This window comes from Vulpes lagopus, chromosome 7 (assembly GCF_018345385.1).
Source record: "Vulpes lagopus strain Blue_001 chromosome 7, ASM1834538v1, whole genome shotgun sequence".
NCBI lineage: Eukaryota > Metazoa > Chordata > Mammalia > Carnivora > Canidae > Vulpes > Vulpes lagopus.
In genome coordinates, this window is record NC_054830.1 from 93,024,704 (window position 1) to 93,044,701 (window position 19,998).

At 40.5% G+C, this 19,998-nt stretch overlaps 2 pseudogenes; one reads left to right on the forward strand and one right to left on the reverse strand.

Annotated features, from left to right (window-relative positions):
• Positions 1-6,177: 6,177 nt before the first annotated feature.
• Positions 6,178-6,302, reverse strand: LOC121496367 (annotated as a pseudogene).
• Positions 6,303-13,216: 6,914 nt separating this feature from the next.
• Positions 13,217-13,953, forward strand: LOC121495212 (annotated as a pseudogene).
• Positions 13,954-19,998: the final 6,045 nt, after the last annotated feature.

Sequence of the window (19,998 nt, forward strand, 5' to 3'; positions counted from 1 at the left end):
AGGATCATCTCAGCTGGAGTGACGGGTGACTTAGTGCTGTTTTGTGTGTGTCTCATCCTCCAGCAAGCTAACACAGACATGTTCTCCTGGCTATGGCAGAAAATATAAGAACAAGTGGGAACTTCAACACTTCTCAGGTCTCTACTTGCAACACATTTGTGAATCTGATTGGCCAAAGCAGGTCACAGAGCTAAGTTCAGGGCAGTAGGGAAACAGCACCACAATGCTACATGGCAATATGCAAGGGTAGCATGCTCATTAAATGCTTGTTTTGCCTTCCTTCCATTTCTTTATATTCCTGTCCAATCAGATCAGGAAAACCACTTGCTGATTCATATTACCAACTCAGGACCCAGTGTCAAGCCAAGATTTTATTGAATATACACTCTAGGATTTGGTTTGTTTGTTTGTTTTAATGGAATCTGTAGGGTACTTTTCTTTCTTTTCCCCAGTAGGCAGAAAAGTAGCAAAAGAAAACATTCATTTTTAATAATGGATATCTGAACATTTCATGTCATAATCCCTAGGATGACTTATAGCTCCTATTGGGACCAGTCTTCATCCCATGGTATTATGCTAGTCTCAACAAATGAATTTCACACACAAGGAATAATACTCAAATAGCTACTTATTAGAGCTGAATGCTTTTCTCATAAAACTTGCAAAATATAAAATGAGCTTTCTTACTGGAGGTAGACTCTAGGGAGATTTCCTGTGTTAGTTATTTGATATTTTCCTCTCAAATAAGACAAAATACTGTATTTCCTTTCTGAAGGCATTTCCTAACTAAGCACAGAATTATTATCGGCATTTCTTAAGGAGGAAAATAATTTTCACTTGCGTGAAACTTCTCAGATGACATCTTGGTCAAAGGGAAGTATAAAGTCCTCCTATTATCAGTTAACTCTCCAATTAGTGACTTTATGGGAAGGTTCCTAGACAGCAGCAATGATTTCAGAATGGGCCCTTCTGCTTTAAGAGCAAAATCAGAACCTCCCGAATCCCCTTGCGATAAAGGAGTTACTTGGACATACGTATGACTGTGCATGGAGGGAGGTGGGGCACTGACAGTGGGCAGAGTCCTGGTCCACACTCTAGCTTGCACTTGCTTTTTGTCCATCATTTGTACTAAACAAGGTCAGGTGAATAATTCATCATAAAGATGCATGAAGGTGTGTAATGGTGGGATCATGGCATTGCATACAGTCCCTTCCACTCTTGCCCAGATTTATGTCACTGACCTCATATCCTTGCACAAAACTTGGACTCTGAGGTGAGACAGCCTTGGGCTAGTATTTTAATCAGACCATTCACAATCTCTGTGACCTGGTTGGTAACTTTTAAGTGATTTCTGTGAACTTGAGACCACTCACCCGTAAAATAGGAATATGTTTCTTACTGGTACAGTGATACCTGACATACAGGAAGTCACTAAATAGGACTTTCCTACCACTCCCATTGCATCTCCTCTCCCACCCCTTTCTGATCCTCTTTTCCCACCTTCACCTCAAGCCTTAGAGGCATTGCTTATCCCAGAAAGAGAGAGACATGAAAAGCAGCTAGATCTTGAATTTGATGCTGAAAGTTTCTATCAAAGTCTCTGCAGAAAGGCAGTAATGTGCCTGAAGTGAAGAGACACCTGAAGAAAGGAAGAGGGAACAGAGAGCTTCATTCTGAGGAGAGGGGAAGTGTGGAATTTTTAATTTTTCATAGGCCGGAGACCCAGGCTTTCTGAGAAAGATGGAGTGAGACTGACATAACTTTGATTTTCATGGAAATTATCATTTGACTTTGATCTTAAGAGAATGTCACTGAGCCAAATGATGAGGTTTAGGTGTGGGGGGAGGGATTTGGGGGAGGGTGTGGAGGCTGTGAGAAAGAAGAGATAAAAAAAGGAGGAGACTTCATTCTGAGAGGAAAAAGTGTATGTGTGCACGCGCACATGCGTGTGTCAGGAGCAATGACTGGGGGGATGCAGGAACAGGGAATTCCCTTTTCTCTGCCATAAGGAATTCAGGTTTAAAGCCGGAAATGTCTTAGAGAAGCTGAAAGAATATTGTACTTAATTCCCTCAGTTCCATGCTAGTTATAAACACAGGAAAGAAATGTGTAGCTGAAGAATATCTAGTAAAACAAGCACTGTAAACCTTTTATTATCATATTTGTGGCTTCTGGGGTATGACTTTAATATCATCTTTTAAGATGTTGCTCACTTAAAGCAATTGTGTTTAAGTTTAAATTAAATAAAAAACCTATCCCAAGTATTTCTTTTCTCCCTTCAATTAATTTTCCATTTAAGTATATGATTTCCTTGCTGAAGAAGCTCATGCCCTGAGAGGAATGCATACTTTTAAGTTTTTCCACACTTGAAGAGATCTATTAATTATGTAAAATAACACAAAGATAAAAAGCAGTGCATTGTAGGGGCAGGGCCCCCTGCAAATATTCTGGGTCATGGCCGGTCACAACTGGCTGTGTGACCTTGGGTGAAGTCCTTGACTTTTCTGAGCCTTAACTCCTCTATGTGTTTTACATGAGGGGTAAAGTTCATTTCAGTTCAGCTTTTTATCATAAATAGGTGACTATAGTCTCAAACCAAAGTTAGTGTGACATATAAGAAATCCATCCACTTCTTAGAGACTGTGGAGCTTTATTAGCAAATTAACTTCTCCAAATTCCAATTTCTCATCTATAAAATGGAAATTATATCAATGTCTATCCTGTTAGGCTCGTTTGGAGGTTTACATGAGAGAATGCTTGTGAAGAGATTAGCATACTGACTGGCACTTAGGAAGTGCTCCAAGAATGTAGGTTAAACAAGAAAAAGACAAGAGAAGCTGCTGTGCTTCAGAGTCCAATCATTCTCTGCCATCCCATTTTGGCACTGTGGGGTCCCCAGTGTGTTTAAAGGAACAATGTAAAGCTCAGTTAACAAAACAAAGATGAGGAGGCGGAGGAGGATGATAATAGCTCACCAGGCTCTCTGTTCAAAGTGCTTTTATCTGTATTAACACATTTAATACATTATGAGGTAGATAAAATTATCATCCCCATTTTATAGACGAGGAATCTGAGTCACAGAGAGGTTAAGTGATTTGCTTAATGCCACACAGCTACTACAGATCACCGCTCTTTAGTGAAATTGAAAATGGACACTGTCTCCAACAGATCTGGGGGAAAAAAAAACAACGGAAAAGGACTTCTGGCCTTTTTGGTTTTTCATGGGTGCTCAGAAAGTTGGCTGATTAAATAATGTACAAGCCTGAGTTCGCCCCCAAATTTCCACGCCTGTATCTAGCAGTTCCTTCCCACCTTGTGTTAATGAACATGCAAAAGAAGATCTCAACATTTGTCTAATGACATTAACTAATGCTGCCCCCTGCATGGTGATTATGAGTGGCGCTGTGCTGTGGCTTCAGCAAGCAGGTGGTAGAAATTCATAATGAAGAATGCATACAGATTATAGCATTTTGGTTTATTTGATGGTGAAATTTGCCAAGGGTTCAAAACCTTTTCCAATTGGCTCACTTATCCTCAGCATGATTAGGGGGGCTTGATGTAAAGAACTAAGAAGCATGGGATGAACTAAAGATAAATTGCATTGGAGCTACCCTGACGTTAGAGTACCGACTCAGAATGCTAATGAATAAAGCTTCTGTGATGCTCTTTATGAAAGGAAATCTACAGGAGGCAAAATATGGACTCAGAAGACCAATTCTGACTAAACCTACTGGCATAGAGGGAGACATTTTTTTTTTTTTTTTTTGTATTGGGGAATGAGAAGTTTGCTAAGAATTAGGAGCTATATACACCGAGTTGTATGTGTAAGTGGACAAGTGCACTTCTTGAAGCATTGGATGTGCTTAAGAAAAATAAAAAAGTAGTGAATTGCTTCCTATGCTGAGAGGAGAAATTTATTCATGCTAATGTTGGCAGATGAACTATTACTTAATAATGGTTTAATAACAGTGGAACAACCTAGGATTTATTCCAGGGAAACAGAATGAGGAGGACAAATTCTTATTCTGTTCTGCTTTGTATGCTTCACAAGGTCATGCTAAGTGTATATGTTAATTTTTTTTTCACTCATGGTCGTAGGAAGCATATTTAAATTCAATTAAATATATATATTTGCTAAATACAAAAACAAGGCAAGTGGAAATGATTAAAAAACCTACCTCATCATTTTTGGGGAAATTTCCAGGCTTATAAAGGAAAAGTTGCCTCATGGTAATTGCAAAAGCCTTAAGATTTTTATTATAGTACTTTCTGGGCAGCTTTTTCTTGGTAATTTCTTCTATTAATTCAATTGCTTGAGAGCAAAAAAATTTCTATTCAAAATTTCATATTCTCAGCAATCACATTGAGACACCATCATTTTGTCAATCTGCAGACCTACTTTTTGTTTGAATTTAGAAGCTTCTTTTTAACCACAGTCCAGTATTTTCCTGTGTTGATTTTTCTCTACAGAACGTTTAACCTTTATCTCATTTTCCAGGAGGACAGTTTGATAGTGACATGTCTGTTAGTGAGGATGGTCTTCAAATGCAGCAAATTATTCTCAAATGCCCTAACTCTCCAATGAGAAGAGTATTTAAAGTATCTCAGAGTTGACTGTATTATTTTTTTCTGTTCATGATTTGAATTTTTTTTGAATAGTAAATAGTAATTTCTTATAGTCTGAGCTTATCCCAGAGATATTAATGGCTCTGAGGATGCTGAAATGCTTTTAGTATTCATACTTACTCATCGTTGAACAAGGCTGCCTTTCATTTGCAGCAAAAGAAGTTAATTTATACACCGTTATTATATGCACACAAATGCTATTATGGGCATGCACACACAGGGGTCCAACTTTATTCTTAATTATTCATGCTAGTGGAAGGGAGGCAGAGACAACACAGAGTTGTACGCAATCCAAAACCCTTAAATATTTTAGTTTAGAATGTCCTGCTTGACTTTCCTTTGGACCTAGAAAACTTAACCAAAATGATATGTGAACATTTAAATATTTAATAGGTATCTGCTGTATACAGATTTCTAAGTACCAGGGGATATTATGAGGTATAAAAGGAATACCTGGTAAATAGTTTGCTGAGAGATCAAGTTGATCAAAAGGAGGGATAAACTTATATTTGTGATGTTAGCTAGAGAGAAAAAGGCAATAATGGACCAACTCTTATCAAGTAATTGCCAGAATAAAATTATGGTGGTAAGGCAGTAAAGTACAAAGCTAGTTTTTTGAGTGAAAGGTGTGTTGACTCCGGATTTGAAGGGACTAGTGGCTATAGTTTTAAGCAATGGAGAAGTGCTCCAGATCTCTAGAAAATTGCAGAGAGGAAAGCCTAAGTAAAGCCACTGCTTTGTAGCTCCAGGATGAGTTGTGGTAAGTGACTTGCCAGATCACACACGGTGCATCCGTACCAGAATAGAGGCTAAAATTCCTGTTTTCTGAGCCCTCATTCAGTAAAGGGATAGGGTCCTGGTCTCCTATAATTGGATTAAATTGCATTTCTCCATGGAACAGTTTTAATAGCTATTTTGACTACAGCCACATAAGACACAACAGGTTAAATCAATTTCATTGACTTGAGTAACTGGAGTTTAAAACTACAACCACACACCAAGCCAGGCAAGGTTCCAGTCACATTAAGCAGTTTGCTCTTCATCACATTCTCCTTGCGTATTTTCTTCAGAGCTGGCATTCAGCTGGAATGCATCAATATGATGGCACAATTTGTTAAAAAAAAATTTTTTTGACAGCATGTAGGATTTATTGGAGGACATGAATAAGAAGGGAGTAGTACCAAGGTTCTCATGAGTGCAGGGCCTATCATTTGTCCAGGGCATCGTAACTAGGGATATATTTGACCCCACAACCACTGGGATAATCTGCTTTTCAGTCACCTTGCTCCAAATTCATCCACTTTAAACTTAGTAAAGCCCCACTTCTTGGAAATGTGGACCTTCTGGCAGCCAGGGAACTTGAATTTGGCTCTGCAGAGAGCTTCAGTTACGTGTTCCTTGTTCTGCAGGTGGGTACAGATGGACATGATGACTTGGCCAACATTGACCATGGCCACTACACCCTGAGGCTTTCCAAAGGTGCCCAATATTACCTGTCTGGAGCCTGGATTGGGAGTAGCATGAGGTCAGACATCAATGTCCACTAGAAAGGGCTATCTCTGAGGTCCTTTAAGAAAATTCAATCAACAGCTGCATATACTATTGAGGAGGCTACTATTTGCAGCCATTATACACTGGACCCCCATGAGGAAAGAGCACAAATTATTAAAATATAAAACACTTCTGTTCCAGTTGGGAAATAGTCACATCTTTGATAGCCCAATGCCCTTAACCACCTCAAGATCCATTCAGATGTGTTAAGTTTCCATAATTCAGTAATTAAAGGGGAAGAGCCAGAACCCCAGAAGACCCTGTTTCAGCACTACAGCCAGCATTTGTTCTGATTGGCTGGTGTTGGTGCCACCATTCACTGTGGTTGGTCAGTGCTGAGACCAGCATTTATTCTAATGAATCAGTGCCAATGGTGTGCCAGTGGTTAAGAATTGTATTAGTGCTACATTTTCCCTTCCATGTTTTTGTTCATACTGTTCTTCTGCCTTGAATGAGCTCTTTTCACCTATTCACCTTGGACCTCATGTATGTCGCAGGCAACAGTTTACACAACTGTGGGAGTTGGTGAAGCAACCTCTAGAAGGCTGTCATCTGAGACTGGAGCTTAACATCTACATGGCAGGTAGGCAGGAAGGCTGGAACCCTAAGCACAAGGAAAGATCAAAACTTTGTCTGCTCTCACCTCTCAGCTTGGTGAGGAGAGTATTCCTCAGAAGCCAAAGCCCTTTATCGCAGGGCTAAACAAATTTGGCTGGCCCAGAAGTCAGAAAAGCTAAAGGAGGGCAAGGTCAAGCAATCACAGGCCTAGCTGCTGCACCACACCAGCAAGGTGAGTTAGCAGATCACCAGTGACATGTGTGCACTACAGAAGGCTGCTGCTTCCCTTCTGCCATTAGGGAGAATCTTCCTAGTGCCTTAGAAACATAGGAGAATGGGAAGTCTGGGGAATGTAGTTCAGCCTAGCCAAACTGACACATGACAAAGCCATCATACCTTAGTACCAAGGCTCCAGTCAAGTGCCATCTCCTCCCTACATCCCTCTCTCCTGTGACCAGGGTGGAAGTTTGCATTCCCTCCTCTGAGTCCCCAAAGCTCTCTATCAAAACCACATGGTGGCATTTAAGATGCACCCAGCATTTTCACGGTTAGTCTGCCCATAGTATGTCCACCACTAGACTGTAAGCTCCTCAAAGTGAGAATCTGAAGATAGTTACATCGCCTGACCCATAGCAAGGAATTCACAAACATTCATGGAATGAATGAGGGAATCAATGAACGAATAATGAACTAATTGGCATGACACTGAGATGTTGTGGGAAGCAAGATGCAAGGGCAGTATATTCACTACCCATTACTACATACCAAACATCCCCCAAACTTAGCAGCTTGAAACAACAGTTACCATCTCACAGATTCTGAGTCAGGAATCTGGGAGCAGTTTAGCTGGGTCATTCTAGCTCAGGGTGTCTGGTGAAGTCCCAGTCAAACCATTGGCTGTGGCTGTAGTCATTTGAAGGGGCTGGAGGATCAGCTTCCAATCTCCCTCACATGGCTATTGACAGGAGGGCTTTACTTCCTCATCACACAGGCCTCTCCATGGGGCTATTCACAACATGGCAGCGGGCTTCTCCCAGAACAAGGGATGCAGAAGAGAGAGGTGATGCCACGCTGCCTTTTGTGACCTACTCTCTGAGTCATACATTGTGATTTCCACCTTATCCTCTTAGTTAGAAGTGAGTCACTAAGTACAGCCCACACTCAGCTGGAGGAGTGATTACACAGAGCATGAACACCATGAGGTTTTGATCATTAGAAGCCATCTTACAAGCTGCCTCACAAGTGGGAAAAAGGAAGGCTTTAGGCAGGAGACCATGCCATAGAGTTCTTTAGTTGAACTCAAAAATTTAAACTCACTCCCCACTATTTGGTGTGTAGAGTCATGTTCTTTCCCCCACCTCCCTTATTTATTTTTTTTTTTTGGTAAAGTCTACTCACTGAAATAGGCCTTTAATGTCAAGCCAAAGATTGGATTTTGTGAAAATACCTTCAAAGAAGAACGGGGAGAGGGAATCCAATTTGGATATAACCTTTCTTTACAAAAATGATTTCCTTTGCTGCAGCCAAGTTTGATTTGGCTGCTGGGGAATACTGATGAGCAAAGTAAACAGCAGTTTTGATTTCACACACACACACACACACACACACACACAATCCTGAGTTTGCCTCATCAAAATAAATATTGTGACCTAGTCTACAGGAGTCCAGGACAATAATAAATCTATTTGTTGAACAGCTAACATAGGCAATAATTTACTGAGCACTTACTAAGCATCAGATATTGTGCTAAGGGCTTAACATGTATTATCATACTTAATTCTCAGATAATCACATGAGGCAGGTATTACTATTCCAATTTTTTACAGGTGAGTAAACTAAAGCTTAGAGAGATTTATATAATTTAGAAGTTTAGAGATGTTACCTACCTAAGCTCACATAGCTGGCTAGTGTCAGGGTCAGCACTCCTCCCACCCTTTTTTTTTAAAGCAGGCTCTATGCCCAGCATGGAGCCCAAAGCAGGGCTTGAACTCATGACACTGAAGTCAAGACCTGAGCTGAGCTCAAGAGTCAGACGCTTAACTGACTGAGCCACCCAGGCACCCTGGCACTCATCATTCTTGAATGCTTCATTACACTACTATCATCATACTTCTGTGAGACACTAGGTGCTGGGGTAGGTGCCTATGTTCATTGCTTGCTATTCTCAATAACCCTTTGAGGTAGGTATTATCCCCCATTTTGTGGATGAGAAACTAAAGTTCAAAGAAGAGGTTACTTGCTTTAGCCCACACAGTTAATAACAGCCTGGGATTTAAACCCCACCACTGTGTGAATCAAAAGTCTGTGCTCTTTCTACCACCTTTATTGCCTTCTAGCTTAGTGGTTTTCAAACTGCAGAACTTATTAATGCATAGTGAAGTCAATGAAGTGTGTCCCAGTCAGTATTTAAAATACTTAAGTAGATATTTCTATTTTTAATGTTTTAAGAAACCTCCCTACTGTTTTCCAGTGGTAGCACTAATTTACATTCCCACCCACAGTGCAGGAGGGCTCCTTTTTCTCCATATCCTCACCAATACTTGCTATTTCTTGTCTTTGATTCCAGCCATTCTGACCTGTGTAGGGTGATACCTCATTGTGGGTTAGATTTGATTTTTCTCTGATAATTCGTGATGCTGAATGTCTTCATGTGTCTGTTGACCACCTATATGTCTTCTTTATTTATTTATTTATTTTAAGATTTTATTTATTTATTTATTCATGATAGACATAGAGAGAGAGAGAAAGAGAGAGAGGTAGAGACACAGGCAGAGGGAGAAGCAGGCTCCATGCCGGGAGCCCGACATGGGACTCGATCCCAGGACTCCAGGATCGCACCCTGGGCCAAAGGCAGGTGCTAAACCACTGAGCCACCCAGGGATCCCCTATATGTCTTCTTTAGAAAAATGTCTAGTCAGGTCCTCTGACCATTTCAGATTACTTGTTTTTTTTTTTTTTTGATATTGAGTTGTATAAGCTATGTATTTTGGATATTAACCCCTTATTGAATATACCTTTGCAAAAATCTTCTCCCATTCAGTAGGATGCCTTTTTTGTTTTATTGATAGTTTCCTTTGCTGTACAGAAATTTTTTAGTGTGATATAGTCCCAATAGTTTGTTCTTGCTTTTGTTTCCCTTACCTTAGGATACATGACTAGAAAAATGTTGCTATATGGATGATGGCAAAGAAATTACTACCTATGTTCTTTTCTAGGAGTTTCCTGGTTTAGGTCTCACATTTAGGTCTTTAAACCACTTTGAGTTTATTTTTATAATGTAGTGTAAGAAAGTAAAACAGAATGGAGATTCTTCAAAAAATTAAAAATGGAAATACCATATGATCTAGTAATTCCACTACTGGGTATTTACCCAAAGAAAAGAAAAACACTAATTTGAAAAGATAATGCACCTCTATGTTTACTGCAGCGTTATCTACAACAGCCAAGATATGGAAGCAACCCAAGTGTCCACTGATAGATGAATAGATAAAGAAGATGTGGGACACGGACACACACACACACACACACACACACACACACTGGAATATTATGCAGCCATAAAATGAATGAAATCCTGTCATTTACAACAACACAGATAGTCCTAGAGGGTATAATACTAAATGAAATAAGTCATACAGAGACAAATACCATATGATTTTGCTCATTATGTGGAATCTAAAAAAATATAAATGAATAAATAAGAAAAAGACAGAATCAGACTTATAGATACAGAGAACAAACTGATGGCTGCCAGAGAGGAAGGAATTGAGGGGATGGGGAAAAATAGGTGGATGGGAGTGGGAAACATAGCCTTCCAGTTATGGAATGACTAAGTCCCAGGGATAAAAGGTGCAGCACAAGGAATAGAGTCAATGGTACTGTGATGGTGATGCATGGTGACAGATGGGAGCTACACGTATGGTGAGCACAGTGTTATGTACAGAGTTGTTGAATCACTGTGGTCCACTTGAAACTAATGTAACATGCTGTGCCAACTATACTCAAAAAAAAATACTGGAGTAGAATCGAATGGTAGGGAAGGAGAAGCAAGAAGAAAAAGGAATGAAAAATATTAGTATGTATCACACATAGTAACAGTAGTCATTGCTTAATGAAAGTTTTATTTTAGTTATGTACACATGTATGGGTAATTATGTATGTGATTGTGCATGTGTGAGATTGTATGTGTGTGTGTTAGGATGTGAAATGCATTTCTTCTTTGGTTGTATCAAAAGCATTGGAAAGCCTCTGTCTTAGTCACTCCGTCTATTTTTTTTAGAGATTTTATTTATTTGAGAGAAAGAGAGAGAGAGATTGAGAGCAGAGGGAGGGGCAGAGGGAGATGGAGAAGCAGACTCCCCACTGAGCAGGGAGTCCCATGTGGGACTCGATCCCAGGATCCGAGGATCAAGACCTGAGCTGAAGGCAGATGCTTAACTGACTGAGTCACCCAGGCACCCTCCTCCATCTATTCCTAAGGCCACTGCCAACAGGTAAATGATCAGGTTTTAATGATAGTTTGCTCTCACCATACATACTTTCCTCTGGCCCTAAGCACTTAGAAAAGGGTAGTTACAATTTTTGATCCACTTCCTAGTGCCCTTTCTACTAAAATAAAATTAAGGACAACCATAGGCAATCAGTTAACCTGATCTCAACTTACTAGGTGTCTGACCTTTGCCAAGTTACTTGACCCTTCTAGAGGTAGCCTCCCTGAATTTTACTTTTCCCACCCTTCAAGTTGGGTAATTATATGCTCACTTATGCTGATTGAGTGAGATCATGTGAACTTCTTAGCATAATACCTGACACAACAATCATTAAATGAGCACCAGCTTTTAAGTTATCTGCATAGACTGGAGGAGTCTTAATTGAGAGACTCACATTCAAGGAAATAAAAGGGTAAGGAGGGAAATGTATTTTTTTTTCTGACCCTGAACCCTCCAACCCCATGACAACAAATGAACTGAAAGAATGCAGGCCTACTTACGTTAATTTATTTATCAAATACTTATTCAATGCCTACTATGTGCCAGAGACTAGGCTCATTTACAAAAACATAAGAGTTTATACTGCTGAAACCCAAATTTATAGATGCTTCTTAAAGTTGGGATATATTAGAAGAGCATGGTGATAAATCACTTTGGCACCTTATGATTGTGGACAAGAGCGATCATCACTTAACTCTTACATGTAAGCTCTGTCAAATGAACTTGAGCGATAATAGCCTCATTTTTTAAAGCTATGTCCACATGGCATCTGATTGATTGAATCTGAGGTCCCCACTTTCCATTTTTATAGCTTAGTCCCTTCTCTCTACATGCCACAATCAAGAGGATTGATTTTCCTTGTACCTTGTCTTTTCTTCTCTCCAATTCCCAGGTCCCTCTTTTTCTCTTCCATACCCTCCCCTGATCACTGATTGTTCTCCTATGTTCTGCCAATTATCTTCAGCCCTGAGCTGTGGGACTCACATTTTTTCCCCATACACATTTCCAATGAGAGGTAGATTAGCAAGAATCGAAGTGTGGGTCTTAGGGGAAAAGAGCCACAGTGAAAGGACACTGGCTTCTAATTCTTTGCCACACATCTTTGCTTTTGGGGGCAGGGAACCTACCACACAAAAATTGCCTTTCCATGCTTAAAGTATATGTGTATGACTTACCACTCCTTTTTAAAGGGTCACATACAAAAACAGGGCCTCAAAACTGTTGGTTGACTTTCACTGAACATAAAAATAATGACATTTTAGCTGTATTCGCTATTAAAAGTCACAAGCAGTAATGTTTACATGTGTGTGCCCCTTTAGCCTTTACAAAATATTTTCACTCGCATTCTTTTATTTCACACACTTATCTTATGCCACCAGTGCCTCATAAAGCCAGTGAGAAAAAGGATTAGTTGATATTATAAGAAACCTCTCTGTGAAGTAGACAAAACAAGTATTTTATCCTCATTTTTCAGGTGAGGAAATTGAAGCTTAGAGAGATTGTGTCTTGCCCAATGTCACTTAGCTCCAAAGGGCAGGGTTTGTACTGGAGTCTGAGACCTGGGGCAGCCAACCCTCACTGATCAGTACCTGAGACTTAGACACGTTTAGCGCCCAGCATACCAACACTTGGGTGCAACTGTGCCCCTTCAAACAAGTTTGGGTCTCAGAAGTCCTTAGTGGTAGAGCTCAGGCCTCACTCAGGCAGCTCCAGAATGTGGAGAAACAGTACCTCTGGGCAGACTGTTCAGTGAAGCTTTGCTAATTCGCAGCAGCTGGACAATGTTCCTCATCAATATTTGTCAGTGTGGTGGCCACATCATTTCACCGTGGTGACAGGGACTCAGCTCCAGAAGCCTATCTAGTTAAAGCACCTGGATTCTAGTCTTTCAATGGCTTTGAGAGAACCCAAAGGACCTGCTCTGAGCCTAGTGGGCTTCTGGACAAGATGTTTTGCCTCCATCAGGATGTACTGCTAGACAGTCAGGCATGATGATGTCCTCAAAAACCCTACACCATGACTCTTCTTCCATCAGTCATGTACTCATGACTGGCACCCTTGGAAAGCCAGTAGTTCCAGAGCTCAAATATCAGGACCTTGACAAGGCCAGTATGCCCTTCCCTGCCATGACCCTATGGCACTGGCAGTATGAACAAGGTCCCAGTGATGAAAGCTAGAGCTACCCATGTCATCATGAATTTTCTAATCACAGAGCAGACCCAGAGGAGCACTCAATGCTCTGAGCAAAAAAGCAGGGCTGAGAGATGCTGGATTCATACTCCAAAAAGGCCTTCCAACCAAGGAGATCAAGTACTTTCAAGTGGCAGAAGCTCACTGCACACTAAAGCTACAAAGTGAAGAGATAAAAGAAGGAAGGCTATCTGATAAAAGAAGGTAGAATGGGTAGCCCATTCTACCCCAAGTAGCATCCCTCCTCTTCCCCTAAGCAGAAACGCAGAGACTGGGATACTTCTGGTTCTGTCACAGTCCTAGCACCATGGATTTTGGAAATGGAGATATAGACAGAAATTCATCAGAAACATGGAGTTTCTTTGAACTATGACCCCTCCAAAAGTTTGATTGGGATTTTGCCACTCAGGTCTACAAAGGGGCCCCGAAGCCCTTTCCTATGGAACTGGCTCAGACCCAGGCCACTTGCATGGCTAAGGATCCAGCAACATTCAAGCCAACCAAGGTGGACATCCTTGTGATAAAAGGGAAGAAATAATTGTCACAGACCCATATCTCAAACTTGAATGTGCTTATGCCTACTGGGTTCTAGAGCTCTTTCTCCTCCAGGGACTTTGGATAGAGAGGATCTCCTTCACTTTTTTCTTGGCTCTGACATAGGAAAGGTATACTTTTAAAAACTTGTTAAACTGAAGCTAGAACAAGAGACATAACTGACTTTGAGAAACAGTACAATGTATGGAAGAAGTAATTTTGTACTGCTTTAATTTATACTTTTTTAAGGTTTTTTTTTTTTTTAAAGTAATCTCTATAACCCAACATGGGACTTGAACTTATGACCCCAAGATCAAGAGTCACATGCTCTTCCAACTGAGCCAGCCAGGCACCCCTGTACTGCTTTATTTATTTATTTATTTATTTTCCTGTACTGCTTTAATTTAAAGTCAGACTAAATAATCTTATCAGTGATGTGGGGAGAACTTCATTACCTACTTTCATATCTTTTAACCTAAACAAGAGCTTCAATCATTGCTTATTAGGTAAATAATATTTGTGTCATTCTAAAATCATTCTAAAACCTAGGCTTTTGATTCCCTTATTGCTGCCAATGCTGCTATAAAGCAATGGCAAGTCATAGAGATGTTCACTGACTAGTTTAGACAATTTTGGCTTTCTTGATTCTGTATAAAATAAGATTTGGTTGCATTGCTTCCTCCAAAGAAGGGGTTGGAAAGCCTAAGAAGTCATTTCAATATTCTTACAACCAGAGGATAATATAATGCGGACTCTCTAGGGTCACATAGGTGGCTCAGTTGGTTAAGAATCTGACTTGATTTTGGCTCAGGTCATGATATCAGGGTTGTGAAATCGAGCCCTGCATCCGGCTGTGTACTCACTGTAGAATCAGCTTGAGATTTTCTCTCTCCCTCTCCCCCTGCATCTCCTCCCCTTGTTCCCCACCTCTTTAAAATCAATCAATCAATCAATCAATCAACCAATCTTTTAAAAAAGTATGGACTCCCTAGAATCCCAAAATAAGAGAGTGAAGAAGTCTGGTAGAAAATGCTGGTTTAGGGATCCCTGGGTGGCGCAGCGGTTTGGCGCCTGCCTTTGGCCCAGGGCGCGATCCTGGAGACCCGGGATGGAATCCCACATCAGGCTCCCGGTGCATGGAGCCTGCTTCTCCCTCCGCCTGTGTCTCTGCCTCTCTCTCTCTCTGTGACTATCATAAATAAATAAAAATTAAAGAAAAGAAAATGCTGGTTTATTGCCTAATGCATGCCCAGTCCTGTTGAAGTTGCAAAATCAATGATTTCTAATCTTTCTTGAGGGAAAAGATGCCAATTTTCCTAGGACTGCCCATGTTTAAGTTTATTTTCCCAACATTACTAAAATTTATGTCAAATAGAAAGGACTTAGATAAGCTAAGACAATTTTGTTAAAGAAGGAGTTACACCACCTAATTTCCAGATTTATCACAAAGCTACAGTAATCAAGATACTGTGATATTGGTGTAAGGAAAAAACATATAAATCAATAATCTGGAAATAAACCCTTCATTTAGAATCAATTAATTGTTGACAAACGAGTCAAGGCAATTCAATGGAAAAAAGATAGTCTTTCTTTTTTTAAAGATTTATTTATTTGAGAGAGAGGGAGAAAGAGGGTGGATACCTAAGTGGAGGGAGAGGGTGAGGAAGAGGGAGAAAGAGCATCTCAAGCAGGCTCCACACCCAGCATGGAGCCCAACTCGGGGCTCAATCTCATGACCCCAAGATCATGACCTGAGCTGAAATCAAGTCCGATGCTTAACCAACTCTGTCCCCTAGGCACCCCCTTTTTACTTATAAATTATGCTGGGTACTAAATATCTGCATGAAAAATAAAGTGAACCCTTACACCTCACACACTAAATATCTGCATGAAAAAAACTAAACCTTGACCCTTACACCCCACATAAACAAAAACTGTCTACACAAAAATTAACTCAAATTGTGTCATCGACCTAAATATAAGAACTAAAGCTATTAAAATTCTAGAGGAAAAAATTGAGGAGAAAATCTCTGTAACATTGAGATTCTTAAATAGGACACAAAAAACTCAAACCATAAGAGAAAAAAAGTTTGTAAGTTGGATTTGACAAAAAATTAGAAATGCTTCCCTGTCAAAAGACACTTAAAAATATGAACGATTAAGTCACAGATTTAAAAAGAAAAAAACGAAATATATAAGTAACAGTGACAACTTAATAAGAAAAACAACACAATTTTAAAGAAGTGAGCGGAAGATTTGGACACTTTCCAAAAAGTTATATGAATAAGTTCCCCTTAAGGTCAAGACTCTTCATGAGGAAGCGATACTTCTGGTGATACCCATCAAAGGCCTCAGGGAGGAGCCCTTCACCTGCTCTTCAGCAATAAGTGAGCCTCATCAGGGAATTTCACAGGGGGCCAAACATCTCAGTTCCTCACTCAGTAGTCTTCTGACTTTGCTTTGGAATAGAGGTTTCCTGTGGTCACAAAATCTCTTATGCAAAGACTGCGTTGGCCCTAGACAGATTTTGTAATAACCACAACCTCACAGGCCCCAGAAGGTTTTGAGCTATTTTTCACTTCCTCTTTTTATGGTTTAAATTTTCCAAACTAGTAATCAAGAAACAGTCTGAACCGCAACCTGATAATGAGACCCAAACTTGATAGATGATCCCCATCTCCATGCCATTCCCCTCTCTTCAACTACAATATGAGCTTCATGAGGGCTGAATATTATCAAAGATCAAATGGCTTAAACAAAATAGAAGGTTTTTTTTTTAAGATTTTATTTATTCATGAGACACACACACACACGCACACACAGAGAGAGAGAGAGAGAGAGAGAGAGAGGCAGAGACATAGGCAGAGGAAGAAGCAGGCTTCATGCAGGGAGCCGGATGCGGGACTCTATCCAGGGACTCTATCCAGGGACTCCAGGATCACGCCCTGAGCCAAAGGCAGATGTTTAACCGCTGAGCCACCCAGGGATCCCAAATATAAGTTTTTTGTAATAGTGATAATAACAATAGCAAGCCTTATGTAGCACTACAGCAGCCTGTTCACATAATTTAACTGATATAATCCTTACAACAACCCTATCAGGGAGGTATTAATAATATCCCCCACGTACAGATGAAAAACCTAAGTTGCAGAGAGTTTTAATGATTTGCCCAAACTAACACAGCTAATTAAATCACAGATTTGGATTTGAACTCAGGATCTAACTCCAAAATTTAAGCTTTTAACCACTATACCCATGCTTCTCAACTTCTAATGTGTATACACATTATTGGGAGGGTTGTCGGGTTTTTTTTTTTTCTTAATGCAGATTATAATTCAGCAGGCCTGAGGTAGAGCCAGAGATTTTGTACTTTTAATAAGCTCTCAGGTGCTGCTGCTGATCTACCACACTTTGATTCACAAGGCACTATGCTAAACCACGGCTCTTATAATCAGCTAGTTTACACTAGCAGGCAGTCCAGAGGGTGTGGGGTGGTTCTATTTCACAAGATGGTCTAAGGATCATCTTCTTTCTTGACAGTACCCACTAGGGACTGCCCTCAGCTACATGGTCAAAAATGAACCACCACATCCACATTGCAATCTCTGGGAAGAAAGAGAAAATTACAATTACATTCCTTAAAGGCATGACCGGAAGTTACACGTCACTCAGCCAGTGCTCATCCTCCAGATTTAGTCATGGCGTCAACACCAAAGCTGCATGGAAGGTGGGGTAAATGTTGTCTCCAGCTAGACAGCCACTCGGCTAGAACTCAGGAGGTTCTACTACTAAAATAAAACTTTTAACATGGATGAATGTAGATTATTGAGACAACTCACAGTCTCAGCTACAGTGTATTCAAAAGCCTTCAAATGTTTCATCACATCCTGTTATCTCTCTCTTCTGAGAGTGATCTAATTCATCCTCTTCCATTCCCCTCCACCGTCTGCTGACCCGCACACAAGTTCCTTTGTGTCCAGAAAAACCCATTTCACCGCTAGGTCACCTCCCTTAATTTGATTCCTCCAAAGCTCTGCTTAAGTGTAAAGGGAGAATCCATAATGCTTCACACCCTAAAGGGAGTAGTTTAGGATGAATACGTAAGTGTCTTAAACATACACATTCCCCCGTTCTTTCTTTTGCCCTATTTCTTTAGAGGCCCATCTACTCTTGGTCTTTATCTGAACCTGAAGGAAACTCAATAAAGTAGAAAATACTCTCTTTGGGTTGAATTATTTTGATGAATTTTTCCTTTTTCTCTAACTGGAAGTGTTAATAAGCAGCTTCTTGGTTTCTTATCTCATAAGTGGAGAAGTCATGAGGAAAATATCGTGAAGGGAATGTATTCTAAGTAGATGTGATTTGAATCAAGTTTAGGCGAAGACTGGGAGGCTGCCTTCACTTTTATTAGACTATCTTAGCCTAAACCCGGCAACTCAGAGACATTTGGATTAGGCAACTCACACAATGCACTTATCCTGCCAGCAGACATGGATGAGTTGGCTGGAAGTAGAGAAGGCAGTGAGGAACCATGGTAGCTTTACTACATCCAGTCACTTGTGCAGGTTGTAAGGGCTTAGGAGTCCTGCATATCACTCTGGAATCTGGATCTTCTTTAAAGGACTTTATCTTCACAGTTGGGAAATATATTTGAGACCACTGCTTTGTTTACAAGCTTTTGAATTAAGCACAAATGCAAGAGATACCCCAAGAAGAAAAAGCAAGCTGGGGTTCAGTAGGAATCATTGTTCCGGCATCAAAATCTATCAACTTCAGGCTTCTGAAATAGGTCTACAAAATCTACTGAACACAATTTATTGAAATCAATTGAATAAATCCACTTTTTTGGGCCAGTCTAAATGCAGTCTCACTTTTAGACAGACCTACGAGTCATTTCTGATAACTGATTTTCAAAAGATGGCACCTGGCTGTTTATTGACGGAGGTTGTAGCTTTTGAATGGGGCCTGGTGGACAGCATGGCCTATCCATTTGTTTTAGCTTTCTCAATAATCAGCAAGTATCACTGCAGGCTCAGTTGGTCTGGCTGATTGATTGTAAAGACAGCCAAAATGAACAGCTCGGCCATCTCACAATCTGATTTCCCCACCATGTATTGACTCAGTCCAAGTTACATATGTTACAGTATTTGCAAAGCTGTCACTGTTATAAAACAGTTCCTGGGCACTTGTTCCCGACAGGGACTCTATGAGAATTCGTTAAAATTAGAAACCAACTCACCTTGGCCTGTTTGAGCTTTGCAAATTCTCTCACGTGGGGAGAGGGAAGCAGTTTCGTAGATCCTGCCACATTCTCGCAAACACAGCAGTAACAACAATGACAAAACAGATAACTCTTTCTGAGAATTCTCTTTGATGTGATTCACCAGGCAGTGACTGGGCGATAGAAAGTGGGTAGAGAACAACGTTAGATTTTATGTGTGAGTGTGTGTGTATTGTTTGGCTTTGTGGATTTTGATCTGCCTTAATTTTTAAAATCGCAGGATGTGCGGGCGTGGAGACCAAACCCTGGGCCCTTTCTTATCCAAGAAGAGGAAGTGCTGGCATCTGCTGGTTGAGGTGGGGACTGTTCCTTAGCACAAGTTGTCTCATTAACTCAGGGGATGACCTGGTCTGTCTGGAAACTGTCTGTGTTTCAGAACCCTTGGCTGATTTATGGTTAGAGCAAAACAGGTTGTTTGAAATTGGGGATCCAGCGGTTTGCTTTCATTTGTCTTTAAAGCCTTCAGTTGAATTCAGGATAGATCAGAGAGATTTCTCATTGCACTAAATAAACTTCTAACGATACTGATTGAGCTCCTCAGATGGGACACTATGGGAATGCAGGAAATTCAAGGGCCATTAAATCACCAAGCACACTTTGTTGAAATTATGATACTCTAGTCACCCGTGGCTAAATGAAGAGCAGAGGTTTAATGAGTTTACCAGGTTCAAAATGAGCCTGTGTCAGGCAGGAATCAGACTCATTAATTAGGACCCCACTTAACTATCGAGTAGTTCTACTTACTAGCAGTACTCAGGTTTGGAGGAG